A 7277-nucleotide genomic window follows, 5' to 3' on the forward strand; every position below is an offset into this window, starting at 1 on the left:
TTCGTAAACCACAGTTCCCTTATCTCAATCGCTTCCTCCCTGCCTGACAGGGACATACCTATCAAGGACACGCAATATCTGTTCCTTAAACCGGCTCCACGTTTCGATTGTCCCCTTCCCTTGCATTTTGCTAACCCATTCTATGCCTCCTAAGTCTTGCCTAATCGCATTATAATTGCCCTTCCCCCATCTATAACTCTTGCCCTGTGGCATATTCCTAACCCTTTCCATTGCTAAAGTAAACATAACCGAATTATGGTCACTCTCTCCAAAGTGCTCACCTACCAATAAATCAAACACCTGGCCTGGTTCATTACCAAGTACCAGATCCAGTGTGGCCTCCCCTCTTGTCGGCCCTTCGACATACCGAGTCAGGAAACCCTCCTGCACGCATTGGACAAAAACTGATGCATCCGACATACTTGAGTTATAGCATTTCCATTCAATGTTAGGGAAGTTAATGTCTGCCATAATGACTACCCTGTTCTTTTCACTCCTGCCCAGAATCATTTTGCCAATCCGCTCCTCCACATCCCTGGAACTTTGTGGGGGCCTATAAAAAACTCCCAGCTGTGTGACCTCTCCTCTCCTGTTTCTGATCTCAGCCCATACCACCTCATCAAAAGTTCTTTCAGCCACCGTTGTACTGTCCTTGGCTAACAAAGCCACACCTCCCCCTCTTTTACCACCTTCCCTGACCGAAATGAAAGATCTAAACCCTGAAACTTGCAACATCCTGTCCTGACCCTGCTCTATTCGAGTCTCTGAAACTGCCAAAACATCGAGGAGAATGACAGAGTAAAAGTTTCCATAAAATACAAGCTGTTGTTTTGCCTTACATTAGGAGAATCAGGAGTGGCCCATTTTTTCCCCATCTCGGGATGAACCCTGACCATCACTCACAGAGCTGATGAACAGCAGGAAAAATCTTCACCACTGACGACCTGCACTCACCTATCACCTTCCCACCTACTTTCCCCAGCCCCGACTCTGTTTATGTCTCAGCTCCCATCCCCTCCCCCACTTCTGAAGAAAGGTCCTGAACCATCAACTTTCCTGCTCCTCTGATGGTGCCTGGCTCGGTGTGTTCCTCCAGCTTCACACTGTGTCATCCTTGACTCCAGCACCCGCAGCTATTGCTGTCTCTCTGCGAGCGATGTCAGCTTTGGTTCAATCGGAGCACGGGGCGGGGCCAATGGAAGCGGCCTGTGCTCCAGCCAATCAGAGCGAGTGAGATGTTTGTCTGTGTGAAAATCACGTGATCGCCTTTGTCCGGAGACGCAATATCTCTGCGACTGAAGGTGAGCTGCTTGCCGAAAGTACAGTACACGGGATAAAAAGGAAAGCTGCAAAAACAAAACGGGAGGGAAATACTTTCGGTTTTGACTGAGAGGCTTTAATAGCCGTTGATGCATGTCAGAAAACAAATTTTAACATGCCGGCCCCGTGTTTTGCAGCAAACGGAAAAAGGCTGCGATGGGCAGAGGTAATTGCCACCATCTTTATTAGGGGCAATGATTTTCGCGACTCATGCCGGATCGCCATATTTATAGGTGGCAACCTGCAGTGGAACGCAAGCGCAGCCTTTCTTGCTTGGGAGGGGAGGATTAATGCAAGAGAAATGTTTGTTTTTGTTTTTCTGGACTTCTTTCCCAGACAGTGAGACACATACCAATCCACTTAGATATTTCACATTTTGAAAAGCATTGTCCATCCATACTGACCCTTTCTCTGGTCAACAGATGTGAAACGTTAACTCTGACTCTTCTTCACAGATGTTGCCAAACTTGCTGAGGTTTTCCGGCAAATTCTGTTTTTGTTCCTGATTTATGGCATCCACAGTTCTTTAGATTTTTATGGCAGCGTCACTGGACCTGAAGCATTAATTCTGATTTCTTTTTCTTCCTCACAGATGCTGTCAGGCTTGCTGACTATTCCAGCAACTTTTGTTTTTGCTCCTGATACACACCATCCAAAATTCTTCAGGTTTTTAAAAATTATTTTGCATTATGCCTGTTCTCCATCTGTCTTCTACCCTCCACACCGTTTCCATTGATGTTTACTGAGGATTTCCTATTAGTACCAAGGATTGTGATTGAATCGGGGAGGTGGTTACATTGCAACTACATCTGAATCTTCTCCCAACTGAGAAAGAGCTCGAAAATTAATCACAGTTTCTGAGTAGGCTATAAATTGCACATGAATTGAATGATTTCGGCCATCTGTTGGGATGAGAGAACTGAAAAACACAGCCAATGGTTTAAATCTAAAAGACAAATAGTGAACTTGAGTGACAATCAGCAAATCAGGACATAGTCTGATGCACCCCGCCACTAAGCCCCCAACGAAATCGCCAGAGGAATGGGAAGGAAATTGCTTCATTAAACTGGGAGACACGGACAACTGCAGGAGGTTGGAATCACTGGGAAGGGAGCAATGGGAAAAAAAAAATACATCATTGGGTCAGAGAAAGATGACCTACAGTGAGGTACTGAGTTACTCACCTTGAACTATCCCACTCCTGTGCCTGGATGGGTTAACGACCAGGAAGCTGTGAGATGGAAGTTTGCTCTGAAATGGGCGTGAATTCGGGTGTGAGTGACAGGCATGTAGGGATATCAACCATGGGGTTTCGAATTGGTGAGTGTTTCTGAGTTTTCTGGCCCTATACTAGTAGTGTTGATGGGTTTCAGTTCTCTGCTAGTGTTACATGTTTTCATTCCCCATTTTTCTCGATCTTTCTCCCATTCCCACTCCCAGAATGCAGGCTCTGGGGCCTCTCGTGAATGAGGGACCAGGGTCTACTTCAGCATTGATTTGGGTGTGCAGAAAGTATTTGATGGAAATAGCAGGAACTCCACCCCAGAATTTCTGGCAGGGGAGAATCTATTTTCTCTCCATCAGCAGGGAAGCACACAGCCCGCAAAGTCTGGGGTGAGCGAGAACATTTTTGAGGTATGTAGAAATGATGAGGGACATAGAAGGAAGAGGCATCATACATAATTCCCCTTGTTGGATGGATCAGTGACCGGGGGCATGAACCAAAGTAAAGGACTGAAAGTTTAGCAGGAATTGGAGATTTTTTTCACCCAAAATATAGTGGGAAAATGGAACTCACTGCCTGTAAGTGTGGTACGTGCAGAAATCCTCAGAAAACTTATGATGTATTTAGATAAGTACTTGCAATGCCAAAATATTGGGAATGGGCCAGGTGCTGGAAAAGGGATTAGAGCAGTTAGTCTCTTGTTGTTTTGACTGGGACAAACTCAATGGGTCGAGGTGTCTCTTTCGTGGCTCTGGACGTGTGGACCCTGAATCCAGTCATGTCTGTGGGGACAGAAATCAGGTGAACTTTCTGACCAGTGGGGAAGGGTGGGGGTGACAGAATGAGTGGGTGAAGCACGGGAAACATTCACTGACAAAAGGGCTCATGTTGCGATATCAGAGGGTGTTGTGGTGGAGAAGTAAAGAGATTTTTTTGTTTAAAAGTGTCCAGATGAAGTATGAAATGTCGCCAGAAATCTGAAATGCAAAGTAAAGACAATCAGTGAGAAGCATAAAGAAAAGAATCAAATGAAAACCATTTAGGCTGAATAGAGATGATTTTCTTTTAACTCACAGAGTGGCGAACATGTGGAATTCTTTGCAAAGGAAGTGGCTGAGTCAAATACATTCACTGTTTTCCAGGAGGAGTTCGATATAGTTCTGAGGGCCAAAGAGATAAAATGATGTGGGGTCCCTGAGCTGGATGATCAGCCGTGATTAATTTGAAGATCAGAACAGGCAAGAAAGGATGAGTGGATGATTCTTACTCCAATTTTTGAAGTTTCCACCATTACCAGAGAAATGGAAAGGAGTGACGAGGATAAAGTGAGAGCCAGGAATAACAGCACAATGTATAAATCACTGCGAATGGAGAAATGGGATAAAGACCTGGGATGGATTCAGAGAATGAGTACAGAACAGAAAGGTGCTGTTCTGCACCATATCTGCCACAGTAATGAGGCACACCAAGGTCCATCAACTATCTACAATCTGCGTTTACAAGGCTATGGGATGGTTATGGAGGAACAAGTTGAGATGCAAAACAGGGCAGGAGATCATCCATCACCGCCCTCACCCTCAACCCTTACAGATTACAGAGGTTCATCTTGGTCTGTCCCACTCTTTGGCGGGACTGGGTCCAGCTTCACGAAGCTGCCAGCTGATAGTCAGCTGTGTCAACTTGGCCGGGTTGGAATGTTTCAAGGAGCAGATCATGGGCGATATCGGAGCAGGCACCTTCTCTGCTCCTCTTCATCCTCCTGTTGTGGCTCTTTTACTGGAGCTCTGTTGGTGACCGTTTCTAAACTCTTATCTCCACATCCTCGTATTGTACGTGTAGGTGGCTATGGTGAGCCCTCGAATTTTTAAAAGGTCAATGTCTTATCAGTGTTACTTATGCATTTGTTGTAACATTTTTTAAAATTCATAGAGAACCGCTAAATCCATTTTGCCCCTCCAGTTGTTTTTACATAAAACTCCATTCTTGGATGTGAACAAATTTAAGTAGTGTCAAACAGGAAATATTGCCAAACCGCAGCAGTCTGTTGAGCAAGTAGGAGTGGACCATGTGAACCACGAGAATCCCTATGCTTTCTTTCTGAGAATTCTCACGCTGAGATGAGGAATGAACACAGATAGTTGTAGAAGTCAAGAAACACAATTGACATTTGTGTTGCATTATCACTATAATGAAATGTTCACTAGAATTTCAGAGATATTATATTACAAGATTTATCACAAAGAGACATAATACTGATGATCAAGAGTGTTGCAAAATGTATCAGCTTGAAGGGCAATTTTGAAAAGGAGAGAGTCAGAGATGTTTGAAGCGGGAACTACAGAACTTGAGGCCAATTATTGAGGTTATTAATCGATGGAAAAGGACAATTTCAGATGCTGCCAGGATTGCTGAGTACTTACCGCACTTTCTTTCTGCATCTGTTCTTAGTTCTGAGGATTCAAGGGATGAAATTGTTTGAGGATAAAGGTCCTTCACTTGCAAATCTCCAACCTCAGTAGTTCACTGCAAACAGTGACTGATTTTAACGGTAGTCAACTATTTTATGTGGTAATTTTTCTCCCAAGTCTTGACTTCACAATTGTCCAGATTAATTTCTCTCAATTTAACAACCTGCGTATCTTCTCTTTTCTCCTTTCTTTTCCTGTTTTGAAAGATTGATTTGCAACTTGAGGTGCAGATGAAACCATATCCAGATCTGACAGCCACTCTCTTCATCATAACCAAATTGTCAAAACGTTTTGAACATTGAAGAAAAAAATACCACTCATACTGGAGAGGAACACACTTTCTCTCTGTGTGGAAGTGTCTGTGAAGATTCATCTAAAAGGTCAAAACACCAGAGCAGTCATATTAGAGACAGTGTGGAAATGTGGGAAGTCTTTTTTTAAAAGAATCATCACAGCTGAAAGCTCACCAACTCAGTCTGTTAAAAAATTGTGTTGAGTAATCGTGAATTGGAAGGCAGGAAGCGAGAATTTGTTTGTAAAATAACAATCAGGGACAAGATTGTATGGTACCTTTAAGGGATAGTGCTTTTCTAAGCCTAGGGATTTATACTGAGAGAGAAAAAAAAAGTGTCTGCATATAGCTGAAGGTGTACAGCCCGTTCTAAAATTGAAACACGTATCAATTGGCTGTGTGAACGGAAACCTTGTTTTGGTGTTTTGGCAATGAGCTGGAATCAGCCAATTTGTCTCATCCAAGCATTAGCAATTCAAAGACAATTGAATTTAAACCTGGTGGTTTTGATAGTTTAGCATGAATGCTATTGTAATAAAATTGACATGTCATCCCAGTAGATAAAGAGAGATTTTGAAAATCAGTGTGAGAATGAATGGTCATCTGAGAAGTAATCATCTATCTCTCACAAGCAATCACTGAGGTCTCTAAGAAAGCACCTGTATCCATAAAAGTCACCATGGTATTTCTAGTTAAGAGCCCTCACAAAGTACTTCACAGAGAAAACATCCCTGACACCCGGATCCGTGGAATAAAGGCATTTATGACGTGAGAGCAGCAGAAATAAAGCGCGTAGACTTTGAGAGACTAAGATTTTATTTTCTTGTCTTACTACTTGGATTATATAAGTGGGACTTATGTTTATTGGAATAGCATACCAGTAGAACTTAGTCCATTTAGGGAATAGTTAGTAGTTATTGGAAATTGTTCAGTTTGCTTGTAATTGTTTCATTTTGTTCACTATTATTTTTATTAAAAAATAAATGTTTACTTTTTACTTATACAGTGAATACGAGGGACTTTCTTTCATTTAACCTTCCTTTCTCTATAACAAGTCATATTGGGGAGAAACTGTTCACTTGCTCTGTGTGTGGGAAGGTATTCATTCCGTCATTCCTCCCAATGAGAGACCAGCAAATTCACACTGGAGAGAGTCCATTCATCTGTTGTGAACGTGGGAAAGCATTAACTCAATCTCACACTGGAATCAGACCATTCACTTGACCTATTTGAGGGCAAGTGTTTACTCAGTCATCCCACCTGCTGAGATACCAGAGAATTCACAAATAACCAGAGTCTTTTTTTTTTAACTTACTGACACCAAGAAACAAACAGTGACAAAAACAAATGCTGGAATGGCTCACCAGGTTGGCAACATCTGTGCAGCGAAGTCAGAGAACATTTCAGTTCGAGTGACTCTCAGAACTGAATGTAGCTCAGAAAATAAGAATTTGTATGTAGAGTGTGGAATGGCGGGGGGTGGCGGTAATGAGTAAATGATAGGAGGGGCTGGAGCCCAAATATAGAGAAGAACTGTTGGACAGACAAAGGAATGATTAACGATCAGGAACGTCGCCAGGCATGCCTAAAAATTAAGTGTCATACTGATGAATCAACCAAACAGGTCTTCTTGCATGGCACTTCACCAGTTTCAAAATCTCCCCTTCCCCTACTGCATCCCTAAACCAGCCCAGTTCGTCTCCTCCTCCGACTGCACCACACAACCAGCCCAGCTCTTCACCCCCACCCACTGCATCCCAAAACCAGTTCAACCTGTCTCTGCCTCCCTAACCGGTTCTTCCTCTCACCCATCCCTTCCTCTCACCCCAAGCCGCACCCCCAGCTACCTACTAACCTCATCCCACCTCCTTGACCTGTCCGTCTTCCCTGGACTGACCTATCCCCTCCCTACCTCCCCACCTATACTCTCCTCTCCACCTATCTTCTTTACTCTCCATCTTCGGTCCGCCTC

The 7277-nt window shown here is 43.4% G+C and overlaps 1 long non-coding RNA gene across 1 annotated transcript; it reads left to right on the plus strand.

Moving 5' to 3' along the window:
- The first annotated feature begins 1276 nt into the window (after positions 1–1276).
- Positions 1277–5608, plus strand: LOC132209093 (uncharacterized). The gene is made up of 3 exons (XR_009445195.1): positions 1277–1301; positions 1913–1986; positions 3688–5608. It is a non-coding gene; the product is annotated as an uncharacterized LOC132209093 (long non-coding RNA).
- Positions 5609–7277: the final 1669 nt, after the last annotated feature.

The sequence above is a fragment of the Stegostoma tigrinum genome, unplaced genomic scaffold (genome assembly GCF_030684315.1).
Source record: "Stegostoma tigrinum isolate sSteTig4 unplaced genomic scaffold, sSteTig4.hap1 scaffold_66, whole genome shotgun sequence".
Classification (NCBI taxonomy): domain Eukaryota; kingdom Metazoa; phylum Chordata; class Chondrichthyes; order Orectolobiformes; family Stegostomatidae; genus Stegostoma; species Stegostoma tigrinum.